Source organism: Cervus canadensis, chromosome 29 (genome assembly GCF_019320065.1).
Source record: "Cervus canadensis isolate Bull #8, Minnesota chromosome 29, ASM1932006v1, whole genome shotgun sequence".
NCBI classification, from domain to species: Eukaryota; Metazoa; Chordata; class Mammalia; order Artiodactyla; family Cervidae; genus Cervus; species Cervus canadensis.
In genome coordinates, this window is record NC_057414.1 from 6,870,898 (window position 1) to 6,895,003 (window position 24,106).

Genomic DNA, 24,106 nt, shown 5'->3' on the forward strand with positions numbered 1-24,106 from the left:
TAAATATAACAATTCAAGGATAGTTTAGGCTAGTCACAAAAAACCTTGAAATACCTTGGAATCTTAAACTTTACACATGAAAGAAAATTAATAGAGGTTTCCCAGAATCTTGACAGCAATTCTAAGATTTCACATGATACTGTAAATAACAAGCTGTGAAGGTGAAAAAAATTTTCCTTAAATAAGGAGAAAAAAGAATCAGTCACCCATTCTAAATACTGTTGTCTATTTTCTCCATAGAAAACAAGATTACAATATCATTGCCATATGAAGGGGCAATTAAATAAAACACAGCCAAAATGTAGGACAGAAACATTTTGAGAGCAGTTAGGAAAAATACTAATTTACTTTTTTTTAAATAAGCATTTTGTGATGTTTGTGGCATTTGATTACTTTTATAAATCTGTGTCATCTTATGATTCTTAAAATTTTGAAATAAATATTTGCAAGGTGATTCATCTTGTGATAGTAAGCTTGTATTCTTTTTCTTCAGAGGGTCCTACGATTGTAAAAGCTTTATTCTCCGCAAAATCCAAATTCAGTCTTGGGCCTGGAACCTGTTGGTGCCTTTCCTGAGCCAGGCTCTGTAAGGCTGACCTCACGGGGTGATCTCAAAGGCCTGGTCAATGGGAGGACCTGGTAGGAGAACATAGAGGTTGGGGTGCTTATTTCCCTGACTTTCCCACACGGGTACAGGTCTTTGGTTCTGACAGCAGCTGTGTTCTTCTGGCTATATATTACTGGGTTGGCCAAAAGGTTGGTTCAGTAAGACGACTCTCTCCTGTACTCAGCAGTGTCAGACTCTTTGCTACCCCATGGACTGTAGCCCTCTAGGCTCCTCTGTTCATGGGATTCTCCAGGCAAGAATACTGGAGTGGGTTGCCATGCTGTCCTCCAGGGGATCTTCCAGACCCAGAAATCAAACATGAGTCTCTTGCGTCCCCTGAATGGGCAGGGCCTTTTTTTTTTTAAACCACTGAGCCACATGGGTGACTCTAGTAGTACTTAATTGTCTTTAACTTTATTTGAAACAATTTTGTTGGATTGTATTGTGACAGCTAACTCAGTGCGACCAACCAAAGGCAGCACTTGGTGAAAAGAGTCTGCAATTAGTCAACAGAGAACATTTAATCTGTCAGGATAACACGAGACTTTGTGGCTCAGATGGTAAAGAATCTGCCTGCAATGTAGGAGACCTTGGTTTGATCCCTGGCTTGGGAAGGTCCCCTGGAGAAGAAAATGGCAACCCACTCCAGTATTCTTGCCTGGGAAATCTCATGGACAGAGGAGCCTGGTAGGCTACAGTCCATGGGATTGCAAAGAGCTGGACACGACTGAGTGACTCACACATGTGTGATAACATGTGTTAGGATAACACAAGATCACATGTTTCTCTGATGGCCAGGCAAAAACTGTTCCATTTGGCTGCAAAGTTCTGATTCATCTGTGTATTCATCTTCAGATTTCAGAAAAATTTCAGAATTCCAGAAAAAAATTTCAATTTCCTGGAAGATTGTAAAAGGTACCTTAAATAGTTCTTTGTTCAAAAAAAAAAGTTTAGGAAAGATGGAGTTATGAAGTGCCTGGAAAATGGCAGAAGGTGGTGGAACAAAATAATGAATACGTTGTCCAATAAAGTCTTAGTGAACATGAGATATGTGGCTTTTATTTTTACTTAAAAACTGAAGAAACTTTTGGTCCACCCCAATAGTTTCCTATTGCTGCTATAAGAAAGCAGCACGCTTATTGGCTGAAAACAACACCTATTTATCAGCACACAGGTCTGGGAGTCAGGAGTACATGTAGACTCAACTGAGTTCTCTGTTCAGGGTCTCATAAGCCTGAAATCAAGGTGTCAGCTGAGTTGGGTTCTTAACTGGAGGCTCAAGGTGGGGGTAGGGATGTCTGTTTCTAAGCTTATTCAGGCTGGCAGGCTCTGGTTTCTGACACCTTAGAACCGAGGTCCCCTTTCCCGGCTGGCTCTTGCTGAGCTGCCCACTGCTCCTAGAAGCTGTCTGCATTATCCCCATGTGATCCCTCCATCTTCAAGCCAGTCATGGTACGTCAAGTCCTCAAAGTCCAAATCTTCCTGGCTTCTCCTCTTAGCAGCTAGATCCTCTGCTTTTAAATGCTTGTGTGATTAGATGAGGCTCCCCTGGATAATCCCCCTTCGTTAAGGCCACTGGTGCCGCATGACACACAATCTCACAGCACAATCTCAGGAGGCATAGCTTATCACAGTCAGTGATTCTGGAGATGAGAGTGTCGTTGGGACCACTCCTAAATATTCTACCTACCACAGCCTGCCTTTCCAGCGCGGTGGCCCTAATCTGCGGCTCCAGCTCCGTCCAGGCTCTTCTATGACTGTTTTTCTTCCCCGGGTCCTTTCATGCCTGGGGCGGTAAAGTCTTCCTGCTGCAACTAGTATCTGGCTCTTCATCCATCACTGTTTCCCTCACCTCCACCTGCATATCTGTAGGTAAGACCTTTGTAAAACTCTTCATTTTTCTTCCCTTGAGCATATCATCTGTTTACTGTGAAGACTCTGACTGGTGGAGCTGGGAAAACATAGTTTGATGAGATGCCATTATTCTTGTGTTCTCCTTATACTCAGAGAGGATGTTAGAGCTTAGGTCTAAGGAAGCCCACAGGGAGAGGAAGGAATTTTGCAATGATGAACTCTAAAGAGTAAGAATGTTTTGTTCAACAGGTGCCGAGGGTAGAATCAGATAATTCTATCTTGCGATTTGGATAGAGCACAAGGCACGAATTCAGATTGCTTAGGTTCAAACCCAACCCTTCATTTTTAAAAACTGAAGTACAGTTGATTTACAATATTATATTAGTTTCAGATATACAACATAGTGATTCAATATTCTTACAGATTATATTCCATTTAAAGTTATTATAAAATATTGGCTATATTCCTTGTGCTGTATATTATTATATCCTTGTAGCTTATTTATTTTTTAGATAGTAGTTTGTATCTCTTAATCCCCTACCCCGTCTTGCCCCCTCTCCACTGGTAATCACTAGTTTGTTCTCTATATTTGTGAATCTGTTTCTTCTTTGTTTTATTCACTAGTTTGTTTACTTTTTAGATTCCTTATGTAAACAATAACATACAGTACTTGCCTTTCTCTGTCTGACTTATTTCATAATACTCTCCAGGTCCAACCATGTTGTTGCAAATGGCAAAATTTTATTTTTTTTTTATGGCTAACATTCTATGTATGTGTGTATATATATATATATAGTGGTATATATGTATATATACATATATATAGTATGTGGTAAAGGGCTTCCCAGGTGTCTCAGTGGTAAAGAATCTACCTGCCAATGAAGGAGCTGCAGGAGACATGGATTTGATCCCTGCATCGGAAAGACCCCCTGGAGGAGGAACTAGCAACCCATTCCAGTATTCTTGCCTGGGAAATCCCCTGGACAGAGGAGGCTGGTGAGCTATAGTCCGTGGACTCACAAAGAGTTGGACAGGACTGAGCATGCAAGCACCATAGGCATAGGTATAGTTTACTCTAGTGGCATTATGATGCTAATATTTCTATGTAACTTCTCTTAGTCCCTTTTTAGGTTCTGCTATTTGGTTTGTTAGCTTTAACTGTGAGAGCAGCGATTCTGAACTGAGGGATTCAAAGCAGTCCTTTTACATCAAAGCATGTGCAGACGTTGTAGCTAGACTGCCTGGCTGTGCTCCTTGCTGGTTCTTGCCATTCCAGCAAGTTATTAATATTGTCTTCTCTGTTTTGGTTCTCTCTTCTAGAAAAGATCAATAATAGTAAGATCTACCTCATAGTGTTATTATTAGGAATCCGTGCTTGGCACATAGCAGGCGATCATGTCTAATAATTTAAGCTGAAGCTCAAATGTCTAGAAGAAGGGGAATTCCCTTCCTCATTATAATAATTCCTGGCCCAACTAGCTCTCCTTTAATTTACAGTGTATGTAGTTAGATGGCAGTGAAGGACTGAAGAAGGAGAGGGAAGCATTCCAAACTTGAGTCTTTTCATCCAAACAATGTATGTTGAATGTCTTGCAGGTTTGCCAGGCCCTGTGCTGAGCAGTGGGGTTGCATTGGTAGCATACTGTACACAGTCCCTTCTTCCCTGGAAAGCAGAGAAGGGGTGGGAAGAGGAGAGGGACTGTGGCTTCCACAGGGAAGTTTTCTGACTTTGCTCCTAAGCACGAGTACACATGTTCTGGGAATTCTTTGAAAGATGCTTGTGCAATTTTAATCAATTGCATGATAAGATATGACCATGGGCTCTGATACATTATATGAAGGGAGGTACGTATTGTATGAGAGTGTGAAAAGCTTATCAGCCTGAACTAGCCTGAGAAGTCACAGCTGTCTGCTGTTTAGGAGGGTCCAGCTCATCAGAAGCCTGTTTGCTGGGTGTGTGTGGGGGGAGGGGGGCGGGGATGGGCAGAGGTTGGAGGAGTCTTCTGGGTTTCCCAGGTGGTGTTTAGTGGGAAAGAATCCACCTGTCAATGCAGGAGATGCCAGAGATGCGAGTTCCATCCTTGGGTTGGGAAGATCCCCTGGAGTAGGAAATGTTAACCTGCTCCTGTATTCTTACCTGGAAAATTCCATAGACAGAGGAGCCTGGCGGGCTACGGTCCATGGGGCTGCAGAGAGTTGGACACGACTGAGCAACTAAGCAGCTGCAGGTGAGGAGTCTACTAAACAAGGCCTTGCATGCCTGCTCAGTTGCTTGAGTCATGTCTGCCTCTTTATGACCCCATGGACCGTAGCCCACCAGGCTCCTCTGTTCATGGGATTCTCTAGGCAAGAATATAGGTGTGGGTTGCCATTTCCTTCTTCAGGGGATTACCCTGATGGGAAAAGGAGGCAGCTTGGATAAACTAGAAACCGGGGGTCTTGGTAATAGGTTGGGCAGGGCAAGTTTGAGTAGACTGTGGTATCTGCTATTTCAGTTTGTTTCCTCATCCAGTTCCCACTGGTTCTGGATTTGAGTTTTTGGAAAGCAGAGAAGGGGTGGGAAGAGGGGAGAGACTGTGGCCCCCACAAGCGAGTTGCCTGACTTTGCTCCTGAGCACGGATAGACATGTTCTGGGAATTCTTAGCAAGACTGTGCAGTTGTTCTGCAGAAGTTGAGGTTCTGCGTACGCACATGGAGGCGGGAAAGAGTGGAATTTGGATTTTGACTGTTCCTGTGACTTGAACATCACTTCCAGGTAGAGTGTGAACTTGGGGTGATATGGGATACATAAAAATTTCAAACACAGTCTTCACTGTTTGGGGTAGTTATAGATTCTAGGTTATAGCACAATATAGCAAACACTGGATTGTCTTTAATATGATGTGACACAGCTTGTTCCTTGCTCTCAATTTGGAATTGGATATACAGGACATTCAGTACAAAGATGATCTTGAACACAGATTTTGTTAGAGAGTCTAGTTCCCCAACATGGCAACAATGGGAGGAGGAATTGAGATCTACATTGTCAGTGTGGCTTAATGAAGGCAGAAAAGACTCAGTGAAAATTACTCCTTTAGGTTTGGACCTAAAATGCTTAAGAGATGAATCAGTGCAGTCATCTGTCCATTAAAAAGGAGGGCAGGGGATGCTTGGCATGTCTTTTTTTCTCCCCCAGGACAGTGATCCCCATGCTGTTTTGATAGAAACAATTCCGTTCTAGAATCTACTTCAGTGAGTTTTATTTCTCTAATTAAATCAATCTTCTGGATTATCCAAGTACATGTTCTAGGATAAATTGTTTTACAAGATTTTCTTTTAATGAATCCCACTGGAATCTAACAGAAACCTAATTAGTCCCCTTAATTGGTATGTTCTATATGAGGAGGTGCAAGCTGACTGCTGATCCTAGAGTGTCTTCACTCTGCTAAGAGCTTCAGCCCCTGGTTTTTGGCAGTTATTAGTTACCCAGACAGATGGTGGATGGGCCCTCTCCCCAAGGACTTGTGTACCTACAAAAGGACAAATACATGCTCAGTTTGAGAAGGTGAGTTATCTTTCCAGAAAGTAGTTTTATGTGTTGAACAAGTTTTGTTTCCAATTTAACCACCATGATATAATATAACTCTGGGCCACTTGGGCAAAGCTTAATTTGTGTAAAAGCATGATACTGGTGGATGCCTTTGGCAGCCTCTGATACTTGATTGCTACACTGTTTTCATTGTCTCAGGCCCAGTTCACATACCAGCCCCCTCTTGAGTCACCCTGGATCTCCACTATAAAGGTAACGTGGTGTCTTGGAAAGACTATGGGTTTTGAAGTGACACATACATTTGTATCCCATTTCTACAAATAGTTAGCTTCATGAAATTGTGCAGATTGTTTAATTTTTCTGATCTCAGTTCCCTGAGCGATACTAGAATATATTCAGCAGGGTTATTGTGAGGTGAAATCTGATATGCTGGATAATAAATATTAAGTAGAAAATATCATCATTTCTTTTATAAGTGTATGACTTATATCCCTACCCAGCCTTTACTTCATTCTGCCTTGTTCTACAGTAGTCAGTTTAAAGCTTAAGGTGTGTAGGGTTAGGTTCTGGTAACAAAAAGTTCCATGTATGTGATGGTTCAACACAATAGAAGTTTATTTCTCGCTCTTTTAACAGTCCAGGGATATGTTGAAGGGGATCTATCCTGTGCAACAGATGAATATATAGCTGAGAAAATTTAAATTATTTGTCACATGAAGATTTCTGCATTAAAAAAAAAAAAGGATGGGCAAAGGAGAACAAGATGATAGAGGAGTAGGTGGACATGGAGTACATCTCTCTCCACAGATACATCGAAAATACACCTTCAGACACAGAAGTGCATGCAGAACACCAGCTCAGAGCGGACAGGAGGACCTGACCAGCAGAAAAGAATATATAGACCCACGCAAAACTTGGTAGGATGAAGGAACTAAGGGGAAAAAGAGTGGTGTTAGTAGGACTGGACCTGCCCTTGGCGGGTGGGGGAACTGAAGCAGGGATCAGATCCCCACATCAGGGCAATTGTCTGAGTCAGAGGAGAAGCATTTAAGGCTGAGAGTGAAACAGCTGATCTGTGGCAGCCTAAATGGAATGAGAATCAGACAGTCCTTGCTGCAGCCATACACACCCTGGACAGGGATGCAGGTCCCCTGGAAGGTAGGGTGGCTGGGAGCTGGAGTTTGGGATTGTGGAGCAATCCTAGGGTGAGGGCTGCTGTTGACTGCGGAGAGATGGATGGAGGGGATGTGAGGGCAGAGATTGTGGTGGGAAATGCCTGTGGAGGAGAGCCAGGCAGCCATGGAAGCAAGGTGATACTGCTGAGTCACACATAGGTGGGTGGAGCCATCACCATAGCCTCCCTCCCCCAACACAACAGCATCGGCAGCTGAACAATACAGAGGCTGGCTCATCAAACACCTGATGCAGTGAACTACAGAGTTGGGCCCTATACAGGGTGCTCCTTTAAGTGACTGACATGCCCATCTACAGAGTAGGACCCCAGTCAGGCGGCCTCTCTATGTGCCTGACTCGGTGAACAACAGAGAAGGACCCCAGGCAAGGGAGCCCTCTAAGTGCCTGAACAGGTGGAGCTACAGAGAAAGACTGGCCAAAGATGCCTTCTGATCGCCAGCTACAAGAGGCTCTATAAAAGACTCTGATAGGGCCATGACTTATGCGGCGGAGGCAGTCCGTGTCCCTGCACACTTGGCACCGCCAGGGTCCCCGCAAGCCAAGCAGATGAGCCACCTTCACACTCAACTCTCACTGGGGCAGAGCGGCCACAGGCAAAAAAAGTCTTGCATCTATGTGTGCAGGGTTGCTTTGGTAGTGTCTGACTCTTTGTGACCTGTAGACTGTGGGCTGCCAGGCTTCTCTGACCCGGGTGGGGGTGGGGGTTCTCCAGGCAAGAATATTGGAGCGTATTGGCCAATACTGGTTGCCATACCCTTCTAGAGCACTGTATTTCCTGCTGCCATAGCCGCCAACTCCCCTGAGTACCTGGTGCTGCCAGAACCCCTGCAACCCGAGCAGCTTACCACCTCCACACCTGACCCTCACAGGGGCAAACCCAAGTCCTCCAGGGCAGCCTTGGGAGCAATGCCCAGTGGACGACCCACATGCAGAGGTGGAGATAAAACCACAATTGAGACCCAGGGGCAGTGTGGCCAAGGAAGAAGACCCAAAACCTTCCCCCCAGCTGTAAAAGCTGCAGATTAAACCCACATGGTCAACTAGGCAGACCCTGTGTCTATGGAATATATAAAAGGTCATTGAGAGCTCCCACAGAAGAAAGCGCACTAGTTCTGACAGCTATGGACATTGGAGGCAAGAACACACAGGAGTAGGACCAGGTTAGACTCTGAGCTGCCCCCACAGCGGGTCCAGAGATCAGCACAGTGTTGGAGGGCATCCTAGGGAGCTGAGGTGGACTGTGACTCCCCGTGAGGGAAAGGACTCTGACAGCGGTGACCCAAGAAAAACATTTATTATTCTTATGTTTTGACTTGTTCTGTAGAATCTTTGGATTTTTTCTCTTTTTTTCCTCCTCCCCCTCCCCATTGTAGTCGTCAATTTTATTGGCGCTATGAAATCTAATTAAGCTTTTTTTTTTTTTTTTTTTTTTTCTTTCTCAGTCACATTTTTTATTGTTGTTATAAACCTCTGCCTCTACATTGGGCTTCTGCAGTTCTGAGGAGTTTTCCTTTTTTTTTTTTCTTTCTCTTTTTTTCTTTTTAATTTTTTAAACGTATTATTTTTTTTTCTACATTTATTCCTTTGTTTGCTTTTCCTACTGTTCTTCTCCCCTTGCAATTAATCTTTAATGTATGTAAATCTTCTTTATCTACCTCTATTTAACTTTGCATATCTATTCTTTATTTCTTATCTTTCTTTCCTTTCCTCTCAACACATTTGTTAGTTTTATTTTCATTGCTTTATTCCCCAATTGGCACCTTGCTTTAGTTTAGTTTTCCAGTTTGTGCTTTAGTTAGTTTTGTTCTGGTAGATATAATTTTTGGTTTCCTTTGTTCGCCAGGTCAATCTATTGTACTTTATTTTTGTTGGACTGTTTTGACATTGCTCATGGTTGTATATGTATATGTATATGTGTATATTGCTCAGAGGTTAAAGCGTCTGGCTGCAATGCAGGAGACCTGGGTTCGATCCCTGGGTCGGGAAGATCCCCTGGAGAAGGAAATGGCAACCCACTCCAGTATTCTTGCCTGGAGAATCCCATGGACGGAGGAGCGTTGTGGGCTACAGTCCACGGGATCGCAAAGAGTCGGACATGACTGAGCGACTTCACTTTCACTTTCATATTATATTATTTTAATTATTATTTGCCCGATTTTGTAACTGCCATTTGTCTGGGGATCATCTTTGGCTTCTCTTTTTTGGATATTTGTTTTAATCTTACTTAATTCCATAACAAACCCCTTCTGACCAGAGATCAAGCCCTGAGCCTTTGCAACACCAAACCACCAGTAGCACCCTGTGCAGAACACCTTGTCTAAACAACAAACAAAACAAAAATACAAACCCAGTCATCAAAAGACAGGATTACTGCCTCACTCAGCCTTGCCCATCAGAGGAAAAACAAACAAACAGACAAACAAAAACTCAGCACAAATCTCACCCGTTAAGAAGCTTACACAAACCACTGGACCAACCTTGCGGGGGAAGAAACCAAAAGGAAGAAAGAATTCAATCTTGAAGCCTTGGAAAAGGAGACTGCAAACACAATAAGTTAAAAAAAATAATGAAAAGGCAAAGAAATACTACAGAAATGAAGGAACAAACTAGAAATATAGAAGTCCAAATAAATGAAGAGGAAATAGGCAAACTACCTGAAAAAGAAGTCAGAATAATGATAGTAAAGATGATCAAAAACCTTGAAAGCAAAATGGAGAGAATGCAAGAATCAATTAACAAAGACCTAGAAGAATTAAAGAATAAACATGCAGAGACAAACAATTACTGAAATTAAAAATACTCTAGAAGGAATCAATAGCAGAATATCTGAAGCAGAAGAATGAATCAGTGTGCTGGAAGATAAAATGGTGGAAATAACTTCTGAAGAGCAGAATACAGTAAAAAGAATGAAAAAAACTGAGGATAGTTTCAGAGACCTCTGGGACAGTATCAGACTCACCAACATTCAAACTGTAGGGGTCCCAGAAGAAGAAGAGAAAAAGAAATGGTATGAGAAAATTTTTGAAGCGATTATAGTTGAAAATTTCCCCAACATGGAAAAGTCAATCAAGTCCAAGAGGCACAAAGAATCCCATACAGAATAAACCCAAGGAGAAACACACAAAGACACATACTGATCAAACTAACAAAGACTAAATACAAAGAAAGAATATTAAAAGCAGCAAGGGAGAACCAACAAGTAACATAAAAGGGAAACCCCATATGCTTAACAGCTGATCTTTCAGCAGAAACTCTGCAGGCCAGCAGGGAATGTCAGGATGTATTTAAAGTACTGAAAGGGAAAAATCTACAACCAAGATTCCTGTACCCAGGAAGGATAACATTCAAAATTGATGGAGAAATCAAAAGCTTTTCAGACAAGCAAAAGTTAAGAGAATTCAGTACCACCAAACCAGCTTTACAACAAATGTTTAAGGGACTTATATAGTCAAGAAATACAAGAGAAGAAAAAGGGTTTACAAAATCAACCCCAAACAATTAAGAAAATGGCAATAGGAACAACTATATCAATAATTACTTTAAATATAAATAGATTAAATGCTCCAACCAAATGAGACAGACTGGCTGAATGGATACAAAAACAAGACCCATATATATGCTGTCTACAAGAAACCCACTTTAGATCTCAAGACACATACAGACTGAAAGTGAGAGGATGGAAAAATATATTCCATGCAAATGAGAAGCAAAAGAAAGCTGGAGTAGCAATCCTCATATCAGACAAAATAGACCTTAAAATAAAGAAGATTATAAGAGATAAAGAAGGACACTACATAATGATCAAGGGATCAATCCAAGAGGAAGACATAACAAGTTGTAAATATCTATGCACCTAACATAGGAGCACTTCAATACATAAGGCAAACACTAACAGACATAAAAGGAGAAATTGACAGTAACACAATAATAGTAGGAGACTTTAACACCCGACTCACACCAATGGACAGATCATCAAAACAGAAAATTAATAAGGAAACACAAGTCTTAAATGATACATTAGATGAGATGTATCTCACTGATATCTTTAGGACATTCCATCCAAATGCAGAAGAATACACCTTCTTCTCAAGTGCACATGGAACATTCTCCAAGATAGACCACATCATGGGTCACAAATCAAACCTCAGTAAATTTAAGAAAATTGAAATTGTATCAAACATCTTCTCTGACCAAAACACTATGAGACTAGATATCAATTACAAGAAAAAAAAAACCCTAAGAAACATAAACACATGGGGATTAAACACCACGTTTCTAAATAAACAATGGGTTACTGAAGAAATCAAAAGCAAAATAAAAAAATTTCTGGAAACAAATGACAATGAAAACATGACAACTCAAAACCTATGGGATGCAGCAAAAGCAGTTCTAAGAGGGAAGTTTATAGCAATACAATCCTACCTCAAGAAACAAGAAAAATATTGAATAATCAACCTAAATTTACACCTAAACCAACTGGAAAAGAAGAACAAAAAAAAATCCCAAAATTAGAAGAAGGGAAGAAATCATAAAGATCTGAGCAGAAATAAATGAAAAAGAAATAAAAGAAACAATAGTAAAGATTAATAAAACTAAAAGCTGGTTTTTTTAGAGAAGATAAACAAAATTGACAAGCTGTTAGTCAGACTCGTCAAGAAAAATAGAAGAATCAAATCAACAAAATTAGAAATAAAAAAGGAGAAGTTACAGCAGACAATGCAGAAATACAAAGGATTATAAGAGACTATTATGAACAACTATATGGAAATAAAATGGATAACCTGAAAGAAATGGACAGATTTTTAGAAAAGTTCAATCTTCCAAGACTGAACCAGGAAGAAATAGAAATTGTGAACAACTCAATTACAAGCTCTGAAATTGATATTGTGATAAAAAAAAAATCTCCCCCAAAACAAAAACTCAGGACCAGATGCCTTCACAGGAGAATTCTATCAAACATTTAGAGAAGAGGTAATGCCTATCCTTCTAAAACTTTCAAAAAATTGCAAAACAAACAAACAAACAAAACAAAACAACAACAACAACAAAAATTAAAAAAAAAAATTGCAGAGGAAGGAACACTTCCAAACTCATTCTACGAGGCCATCTTCACCCTGATACGAAAACCAAACAAAGACAACACAAAAAGAGAAAACTTCAGGACAATATCACTGATGAACATAGATGCAAAAATACTCAACAAAATTTTAGCAAACAGAATTCAGCAACACATCAAAAAGCTGATACACCATGATCAAGTTGGGTTTATTCCAGGAATGCAAGGGTTCTTCAATATATGAAAATCAGTCAATGTGATATGCCATGTGAATAAATTGAAAGATAAAATTATATGATCATCTCAATAGATGCCAAAAAAAAGCCTTTGACAAAATTCAGCACCTAGTTATGATTAAAACTTCAAAAAATGGGCATAGGCGGAACCTACCTCAACATAGTAAAGGCCATATATAATAAGCCTACAGCAAACATTATTCTCAATGGAGAAAAACTGAAAGCATTCCCCCTATGGTGAGGAACAAGACTAGTGTGTCCACTTTCACCACTATTATTCAACATAGTTCTGGAAGTCCTAGCTACAGTAGTCAAAGAAAAAGAAATAAAGGGAATCCAGATCACAAAAAGAAGTAAAGCTCTCACTGTTTGCAGATGACATGATACTGTACATAGAAAACCCTAAAGATTGTATCAGAAAATTACTAGAGCTAATCAGTGAATTTAGCAAAGTTTTAGGATACAGAAATCACTTGCATTTCTATATACTAACAATGAAAAGTCAGAAAGAGAAATTAAGGAGTCAATCCCATTCACCATTGCAACAAAAAGAATTAAATATCTAGGAATAAACTTACCCAAGGAGACAAAAGAACTGTACACAGAAAATTATAAGACACTGATGAAAGAAATCAAAGATGACATAAATAGATGGAGAGATAGTCCATATTCCTGCATAGGAGGAATCAATATTGTGAAAATGACTATACTACCAAATGCAATCTACAGAGTCAATGTTATCCCTATCAAATTACCAGTGGCATTTTTCACAGAACTAGAACAAAAAATTTCACATTTCATATGGAAACACAAAAGACCCCGAATAGCCAAAGCAGTCTTGAGAAAGAAGAATGGAACTGGAGGAATCAACTTTCCTCACTTCAGATTATACTACAAAGCTACAGTCATCAAGACAATATGGTACTGGCACAAAAACAGAAATATAGACCAAAGGAACAAGACAGAAAGCCTAGAAATAAACCCACGCACCTATGTGTACCTTATTTTTGACAAAGGAGGTAAGAATATACAATCGGGCAAAGACACCCTCTTCAATAAATGGTCCTGGGAAAACTGGACAACTACATGTAAAAGAATGAAATTACAACACTTCCTAACACTGTACACAAAGATAAACTCAAACTGCATTAAACACCTAAATGTAAGACCAGAAGCTATAAAACTCTTAGAGGAAAACATAGGCGGAACACTTGATGACATAAATCAAAGCAAGATCCTCCATGACCCACCTCCTAGAGTAATGGAAATAAAAACAAAAATAAACAAGTGAGACCTGATTAAACTTAAACGCTTTTGCACAACAAAGGAAACTATAAGCAAGGTGCAAAGACAACCCTCAGAATGGAAGAAAATAATAGCAAATGAAACAACTGACAAAGGATTAATTTCCAATCTATACAAGCAGCTCATACAAGTCAATAGCAGAAAAATAAACAACCCAATCAAAAAAGTGGGAAAAATACCTAAACAGACATTTCTCCAAAGAAGACGTACAGATGGCTAACAAACACATGAAAAGATGCTCAACATCGCTCATTATTCGAGAAATGCAAATGAAAACTACAATGAGATATCACCTCATACTGGTCAGAATGGCCATCATTAAAAAGTCTACAAAGAATAAATGCTGGGGAGGGTGTGGAGAAAAGGGAATGCTCTTGCACTGTTGGTGGGAATGTAAATTGATACAGCCACTCTGGAAGATGGTATGGAGATTCCTTAAAACACTAGAAATAAAACCACCATATGACACAGCAATCCCACTCCTATTCATATACCCTGAGGAAACCAAAATTGAAAGAGACACCTATATCCCATTGTTCATTGCAGCACTATTTACAATAGCTAGAACATGGAAGCAACCTAGATGTCCATTGACAGAGGAATGGATAAAGAAGCTGTGGTACATAAACACAATGGAATATTACTCAGCCATAAAAAGGAACATATCTGAATCAGTTCTGATGAGGTAGATGAACTTATAACCTATCATACAGAGTGAAGTAGGTCAGAAAGAGAAAGATAAATATCGTATTCTATCGCACATATGTGGGGTCTAGAAAAATGGTACTGAAGAATTTAGGAGATGAAGAATCTAGGAGGTGGGTCATAGAGGATCTTGCTTTGATTTATGTCATCAAGTGTTCTGCCTATGTTTTCCTCTAAGAGTTTTATAGTTTCTGGTCTTACATTTAGGTCTTTAATCCAGTTTGAGTTTATCTTTGTGTATAGTGTTAGGAAGCGTTATAATTTCATTCTTTTACACGTAGCTGTCCAGGGCAGCAATGGAGAAACAGACATAGAGAATAGACTTATGGGCTTAGGGAGAGTGGAGGAGAGGGGGAGATGTATGGAAAGAGTAACATGGAAACTTACATTACCATGTGTAAAATAGAGAGCCAGCGGGAATGTGCTGTGTGGCTCAGGAAACTCAGACAGGGGCTCTGTGTCAGCCTGGAGGGGTGGGGTGGGAGGGAGATGGGAGGGAGGCTCAAAAGGGGAGGGGATAAATGTATACCTATGGCTGATTCATGTTGAGGTTTGACAGTAAACAGCAAAATTCTGTAAAGCAATTACCCTTCAATAAAAAGCCAAATTAAAAGGAAAAAAAAAAGGACGTTAAGCAAATATCAGATTAAGGGTGTTATTTTCCCATGCAAGCCTTTTCTTTCAGATGCTCTCAAAGTAGCCATCCTCATACCGAAAGAGGGAGAGACAGAAGCACAGGGACTGGCAAGAAATAAGTAAAATAGACTTCATGTCACTTATATGTGGAATCAAAGAAAATACAACAAACTAGTTATGATATTACCAAAAAAGAAACAGACTTATAGATCCAGAGAACAGTCTAGCAGTTACTAGTGGGGAGAGGGAAGGCAGGACAACGTGTGAGTCTTTGCAACCCTGTGGACTGTAGCTCGCCAGGCTCCTCTGTCCGTGGAATTCTCCAGGCAAGAATACTGGATTGGGTTGCCATTTCCTCCTCCAGGGGATCTTTCCGATCCAGGGATTGAACCATTGGCTCTGGTGTCTTCTGAATTGACAGGTGGATTCTTTATCACTATGCCATCTGGGAAGCCCAGGGCAACACGGGGTCGGGAATTATGAGGTACAGCTTACTACGTATAAAATAAGCTACAAAGATGTACAACACAGCGAGTGTAACCAATGTTTCATAGTGACCACGTGTTGGGCTGTGTGCTACGTCACTTCAGTTGTGTCCGACGCCTTGCGACCCCTTGGCCTGTAGCCTGCCAGGCTCCTCTGTCCGTGGAATTTCCAGGCAAGAATAGTGGAGTGGGTTGCCATTTCCTTCTTCGGGGGATCTTTTCAACCCAGGGATTGAACCTATGTCTCCTGCAGGTGGATTCTACTGAGCCACCAAGAATGCCCATAATGACTATAGGTGGAATATAACCTTTAAAAACTGTGAATCTCTGTACGGTACACCTGTATCTTATATAATACTGTGCATCAACTACACTTCAATAAAAAATGAAATCAAACCAAAAACAGCCGTCAGAACCACCTGTGGGAAAGAAGTTGGGTTGTGGTAACTGGCCCATGTGACTGACTGAAAGCAAATTTATATCCAGCCCTGTTGGGTATATTCCTGTCTTTTGCTAGAATAGAATGCAAATCTCCTAAGAGCAGCGACTTTGTTTACTATTCCCTACATCTCCTTTTCCAGTACCTGACACTATAAATTGTGAACTGAAGTTCACTGAGGCTCTTGGATCTTTTGGGTGAAGGATATATCAGTATCAGAGACTTAAGTGCCAGTGTTTGAGTACCACATAGGCATTTTTGGTGCCTGTGGTCTCTTGGCACCTAAGCTAGGTGCTGGGGACACTCTGGGAGCAAAGCAGATGTGGCCTCATGATGCTCTCTTGCAGCTGTCAGCGTGTGGGGGACACACATTTATCCAATGATCACAGACATAGTTAACGTCACACGCGAATAAATGCTGAGTGCTAAAACTGAAAAGAGGGGTAAATGGCTAAACTTCAGGTATTACAATATGCTAGCAAGAGAGGGCCTGAAGAGCAGACAGAACTTTTGGGGATCTATTGGATCACTTGCAGGTGGGCAGCTTGTTCAGCTAGATGATAGCTAGCCTGCAAGGGCCTTCCAGGTGACTCAGCGGTAAAGAATCCATTTGCAAATACAGGAGATGTGGGTTCTATCGCTGGGTCAGGAAGATCCCCTAGAGAAGGAAATGGCAACCCACTCCAGCATTCTTGTCTGGAGAATCCCATGGACAGATGAGCCTGGTGGGCTACAGTCCATGGGGTCGCAAAGAGTCAGACACGAGTTAGCGGCTGAATGGCAATATCTAGCCTGCAAATGTTTAGCTAAATGGCGCTGCAGACGGAACTTACTTGTGGAGTCAAGGAGACTGAAATTCAAATCCTGGTTCTGCTCTTTACTAGCTGGGTCAAATGGGTAAATTACTTAGCCTCTCTGTTCCTCCGTTTCAAATGACTAAATGGGATTCATGATGATGCTGATGAAGATGAGAACAGACATTTTTTCGAGGCCCCGTTGTATGCTTGGCAACATCCAGAGTATATTACTTCCTTTAACGAGATTGTTGTGAGGGGTAAATGAACTGATATATTTAAAGTTTGTGACACCATTGGCACAGAGCAGGAATCTAAAGACAGTGTCCATTGACAGAGTTACCAAAGGTGGGTTGTTGGGGTCTGCTGCATGTGTAAGCAGTAAGGGGAGGATTTATAAACAGTAATAAATCTGTGTGGGAAATTCCTTTGCTTTTTATTATCATCATAAACTAGCAATTCTAAACAATGTCAGTTATAAAATACAGGTCCCTGAGAGAAAAAACAAAAGACTTTTGCTGTGGGTACTAGGGAGGCTGAACAATTTTCAACATGGACACACACACACACACACTCATATATTTTATTGAAGTATGATTGATTTACAATATTGTGTTAGTTTCAGGTGTATAGCAATGTGATTCAGTTATGTATATATATATATATTTTTCAGATTATTTTCCATTATAGGTTATTATAAGATATTGAATATAGTTCCCTGCGCTATATGGTAAATCCTTGTTTCTTGTCTATTTTATGTATAGAGGTTTGTGTATGTTAATCTCCTACTCCTAATTTATCCCTGCCCCACTTCCCCTTTCCTGTTGTAACCATGTTTGTTTTCTATATCTGAGTCTGTTTCTGTTTTGTATATAGATTCATTTCTATTGTTTTTTAGATTCTACATATAAGTGATAACATACAATATTTGTCCTTTTCTGTCTGACTTACTTCACTTAGTATGATATTCTCTAGATCCATCTATGTTGCTACAAATGGAAATATTTCATTCTCTTTTTTTTTATGGCTGAGTAACATTCCAGTGTATATATGTACCACATCTTAAACCAATTATCTGTTAATGGGCATTTGGGTTATTTCCATGTCTTGGCTATTGTAAATAGCTCTGCTACGGGGTGCATATATCTTTTTGAATTAGAGTTTTCCTCTTTTCTGGATATATGCCCAGGAGTGGGATTCCTGGATCATATAGCAGCTCTATTTTTAGTTTTTTTAAGGGACCTCCATACTGTTCTCCATAGTGGCCACACCAATTTACATTCCCACCAACAATGTAGGAGGGCGCCCTTTTCCCTGCACCCTCTCCAGCATTTATTACTTGTAGACTTCTTTATGGTATCCATTCTGACTGGTGTGAGGTGATACTTCATTGTAGTTTTGATTTGCATTTCTCTAATAGTTTGTGATGTTGAACACCTTTTCATGTGTCTATTGGCCATCTTTATGTCTTTGCAGAAATGTCTATTTATATATTCTTCCTAGTTTTTGATTGAGTTGTTTATTTTTCAACATTTAGTTGTATGAGTTATGTGCATGTTTTGGAGATTAACCCCTTGTCAGTTGCGTGGTTTGCAAATATTTTCTCCCACTCTGTAGGCTGTCTTTTCATTTTGCTGATGGTTTCCTTTGCTGTATGGCCACATATATTTATGCTTCATCTAGTACATTTTTGTTACTTGTTCTTTATTTAAAATAGTAATTTACATGGAAGTTAGTTTGGAGATTTCCCAATTATTCAGTCAGCTCCGAACACTTGTAGACTCATCTACAGGTGTGAGTTTCAAAAGTAATTCATAATGACATGGGATTTATTCCAGCCATTTTGGGTACAGTTCCCTGTGGTCCTATAAATTTCTGCACTTAAGCAAGTAGATTAAAAATAGATAGCACGGTGATTACAAAATAAAGAAATAGAACTTGAATTACTTCAATTATTTTCTTCTTCAATTCTTGGAAAATTGTGGAGAACTTCTCTTCAAAGAATTTTTTCATGTGTTTTCTACCCTCTCCTTTAAAGTAAAAGTAGTTAATGTAATTATATAACCCTCCCTTCTATATTTTAATATTTATATAAGCTTAAACTTTTTTATTGTTATGAAAATATGTGTGAAAATTTTTTTCTGCTGTCTGCATACCTTGTCTTATCATCCTGACTATTTTCTATCATGATTATTACTGAAAATAAATTTATTTTATGGTGGAGAGAGGTGTTAAAAATTATCCTCATCGGATGTCACATTTGCTGGCTGTGGAGCATTAATACTATTTTTTTCCATATTCTTTTTTCTTAGGTCAGTTAAGAGATGCTTCACCATCTTGGCTGCAGAAAGTGAAAGTGTTAGTTGCTCAGTCAAGTCTGACTCTTTGAGATACCATGGACTGTATCCTCTGTCCATAGGATTCTCCAGGCAAGAGCACTGGAATGGGTAGCCATTCCCTTCTCCAGAGGATCTTCCTGACTCAGGGACTGAACTCAGGTCTTCTGCATTGCAGGTAGATTCTTTACTGTCTGAGCTACCATAAGATACTATTGTTTAGTATACTGCTTTAGTTTTGCCTTGAAGAGAGGTTGAGGTGGGTTGAGTGATGACTCTTTGACTTTCCCCAGACCACAAAAGAAATTCCTGAACTCAGGAAATTAGTGACTGAAAGATCGTTTATTCTAAACGTATCAGTTGCAGAGGTGGAGAGATGTGATGAAAAGACATAAAGGCCTATAAACCTCAAGGCTGAGGCAAAGGAAACCGGTGTTTGTGGAATCGAAGTGCTGGAGCCACAGGCAGGCTGGGATCGAGGCAGCATCTAACACTGCCTCCGGGACAGAATCCTCAGTGAGGGGTGACCTGGAAGGCAGCACGTACTGCATCTTCCTTATCCACTGCAGGTTAACTGTCTTCACTGATCCAAACACGTGGCGCCCTGGGTGGGCTGTGCTGTACTATCCATTGTGCAAGTTTTCATTAACTTGCTGCTATTTTGCTTCAGCTCCATTTCCTTGTAGTGTTTATTGAGTGTTCAGAATGTGCAGGCGCTGTGCTGTGAAAGCAGGGCTTTCGCATTCGCTTTCAGGACTTGTGTGGGGCTTCTAAGAGACAGTAATGCAGGGGTAAGGAGGCTGGATTTTGTTGCTACACAAAACTGACATTCAAATATCGTCGTCTCTGCTAGTTCCCAGCTGTGTGACTTTCGGCAAGTCAACTAACCTCTCTGGGCCTCCAGTTCCTCATCTGTAAAGTGGGAATACATAGTAAGTGCCTGGCTGAGTAGTCACGAGAATTAAGGGCAGCAGTGTGAGAAAAGCCCAAGAACAGTGCCTGACACACTGCAGGCCCTCAGATGGCTATAATTTTATCTCTTGGTGAAAATGAAAAAGGCTTAAAGAAATAAGTGACTTGTTTGTGGGTGTGCTCAGTTGCTCAGCTGTGTCTGCTGAGTCTCTGTGACCCCATGGACTACAGCCCACCGGGCTCCTCTGTCCACGGGATTTCCCAGGCAAGAATGCTGGGGTGGCAAGACATTGCCATTTCTTCCTCCAGGGAATCTTCCTGACCCAGGGATTCAACCAGCGTCTTCTGCAATGGCAGGCGGATTCTTTACTACTGCCAAGTTACTTGTTTAGAGTGTACAAAACCAGCCTCTGCTGCCTCCTGTGTTTATTTCTCACTGGAAGGCACTCTGCTACAGTTCTGCAGCGGCCGGCGAAGCCATGCTGCTTTGCTGGGTGTGGTCGCTCTCCAGTGGCCACGCTGATGGCGGTGATGGAATCACGTCCAGACATAGCAGTTCCTGTGACCCAGGTGGTGACAGCAGGGGGAGGATATTTCCCAGAAGAAGCCCCACATGTGGAAGGTGTGCGGGTGTTTGTTTAGACAAAACAGTGGGTGTCCAGTCAGTAGTGTTATAACTCCTGTACTTCTGCGTTTTGTTAGCTGTTCAGATCTGAGTGACGGCATGCACACTCTCAGGACTCGGGCTTTCTCCTCCCTTTAGGTGGTATGGAGAGCCTATGCAGTATCAGTATTCATGAAGCTGGCCGTGAATAAAGATGCTTTGGTGTCCTAGGGTTGAAATGCATGATGCAGGGTGTGAAGAGCTTACATTTAGAAGATGAGCGAGGAACTCCCAGGACCTGCATCTTTGAATTAGGGGTCAGGGTACTGGTGGCAGATGATGCTTCTGTGATATAAAGTAATAACAATAGTGTGTGCTCACTCATGTCTGGACTCTTTGGGGCCCCATGAAGTGTACCTGCCAGGTTCCTCTGTCCATGGGATTTCCCAGGCAAGAATACTGGAGTGGGTTACCATTTCCTCCTCCAGGGGATCTTCCTGACCCAGGGTTTGAACCCAAGCTTTCTCATGTCTCCCGCATTGGCAGGCAGATTCTTTACCACTAGCGGCACCTGGGAAGCCCAATACCTCTGTGAGAAAACCCTTAATTGCTGTGGTGATGGAAAGGGGCTACAGCCAGAGGGGGTTGTGAAATGTTGCTGCAGGAAAGGTCTTTATCCCTAGTTAACTTAAAGAAACACCTTCAACATGCACTCTTTGAATCCATATGGGGAATGTATATCCCTTATTCCCCATGAGTGGCAGCTCACATGACTGGTAAAATATAACATTATGTGGCCCTGATGTTCTATGTCTTTTGGTTACTCCAGGCTCTAAGAGAGGATTTGGGGGCTATTAGCAGATTTACCTGCTTTTTTTTTTTTTTTTGTAGTCTCACCTACTGACTAACCAACTGGGAGAATCAGGAGCTGCATTTAGCTTGAACTTCAGATTACAGAATAGAGAGCTAGGTCTTCTAATGCTTTCATACATACAGTCTTGATAAATACCTTAATAGATGAGCAAACATGGATACTTCTGCATTTCAGAGACAGTGTTGCAGAGGCAGGTTCTGTGATGTGGTTTGAAAGAAGTGAAATGTTAATCGCTTAGTCGTGCCTGACTCTTTTGCAGCCCCATGGACTGTAGCCCACCAGGCTCCTCTGACCATGGAATTCTCCAGGCAAGAATGCTGAAGTGGATAGCCATTTCCTCCTCTAGGGGATCTTCCCAACCCAGGAATGGAACCTGGGTCCCTTGCCTTGCCAGCAGATTCTTTACCATCTGAGTCACCAGGAAATATAGTCTTTACCTAAGGAAGAGGGGGCAAGGGGCAGGGTTGGGTGGTGGGGGAAGTAGAGCTGCAATGCAGGCCCAAGGACAGCCTCAGCCAACCTGTGGGGAGCTCTGAGCCATTCAGGGGTGTGTCTGTTGGGCTGAAATCACCAGATCCTTACCCCGGGGCATCAGCTGGTCGTTGTCTGTGGGTCACCCTGGGGAGGATGTGCAGCAGACGCAGTTCCTGGGGCGGACACCAGGGGGCTCTTCACAGCCGACACTCCCAGTAACCGGGTGGCAAATCTTTTAATGAGGGGCAGGGAAACAGACAGTGCTGGTGTTTTATAAAGGGTGGGGCGTTTGTGACAGCGTGTGTGTGATCACGCATCAGAAAGGAAAAAGGAGACTGTCACTGGGTTTACCTGGGTTTTCTGAGACATAACGGCCTGTGAACACAAGGTGGTGCTGAGGCATCAGTTGGAGGAGCTTTGATGCAGCGAGGAATTCTGGAAGAGAAAACCATCTTACTCTTTTTACAAAGAAAAACTGTCGGGAGGAAGCAGAGATGCTGTTTTAACGTCGTTTTGCCCCTAGACTACTGAGGTACTCAGGAGAGGTGACTAGTGTGTGCGCGCGTGTGTGTCCACGGACAGGTACAGAGGAGGTGGGGGATGGCGGAGCCATCTCGCTCTTCAGGCTTCCTTCCGGAAATAAATACCTGAACGTCTGCTCCTGGATTCTAGGAACCGGCAGATCACTGGGGCAACACAAATGAACAATATCTGGCTTCCCCCACGTGAGTTTAGATGAAACAATGAAATGGCAATGGCATCTGTATGTGCCCAAAAATTATAAGTTTCACGGGTACTACATTCCTAAGTCAGAGCTTAGGGAGTGATGAGGGGAGGGTGTCCTGGAACTAAACCTGGAGCTAGGTTACTTAGTTTTCAGTTTAAGAGATAACTACATATATCAAATATATATATATACACACTTATGGCTGATTCATGTTGTACGGCAAGAAACCAACAGAGCATTGTAAAGCAATTTATCAGGGTAAAGCAATTGCTTTACCCTCCAATTAAAAATAAATAATAAAAAAAGGCACTATAGCGTAAGGGTGGTGGCTCAGAGAGTAAAGAGTCTGCCCGCAACACAGGCGACCCAGGTTCAGTCCCTGGGTCTGTAAGATCTCCTGGAAGAGGAAATGGCAACTCACTGCAGTATTCTTGCCTAGAGGATTCCAGGGGTGGAGGAACCTGGTGTGCTACAGTCCATGGAGTTGCAAAGAGTCAGACCCAACTGAGGGACTAATACACACACAGAGCGTGAGGGTTAAGCCCGTGGTTCTAGGGTCAGATGCCAAGATCTGTGTCTGACCCCTGCTACTTTCCTGCTGTACGGATAATGACATGCTTACCTTGTGCCTTTAAAAAGCTCCTGGATGTAACTAAAAGTGTCATTCCTCCATCACAGGGCTCTGTGAGGATTCACTGGGGGCTCATGCGTGCCTGGCATGTGGCAGGGCCTGCTCTTATTTTTGACTGTTCTCTGTTAGCTCCTAAATATTCCTGAGGTCAAGTCCTGTGCCAGTTGCCTGGGAAGCAGAGATGGACACAGAAGCCTCATGGAGCGCACTGGAGACAGGTATGCATGTCATGCAGTTAAAATCAAGTGTGAAACGCCCTAGAGCCCATGCTCTGCAACAAGAGAAGCCACCCCAATGAGAAGCCTACACAGCACAAGAGAGTAGTCCCCACTCTCCACAACTAGAGAAAAAGACCCAGCAACAACAAAGACCCAGCACAGCCAAAAATAAATAAATAAATAAATAAAATTATAAAAAAAAAAAAAAAATCAAGTGTGAAGTCCTAGGAGCAGATACACGCAGGGTTAGTGGAGCAGGAGAAGGGGCACCTAACTCAGTCCTGATCGGGGAGGGGGCAGTGCGGAGCCTGAGGAAAGCTCCTGTGCTCCTTGGACTGCGTCGTTAAAAGATGAGTGGGCTCAGCAGGTGAGGATGGGAGCAGATGACTGGTTGATGGAACTGGGGACTGGGGACGGACAGGAAGCCTGCGACAGAAATCCACAAACAGGGAATGACTAACAGCTCAGTGCTGCAAAGTGTGAAGTCTG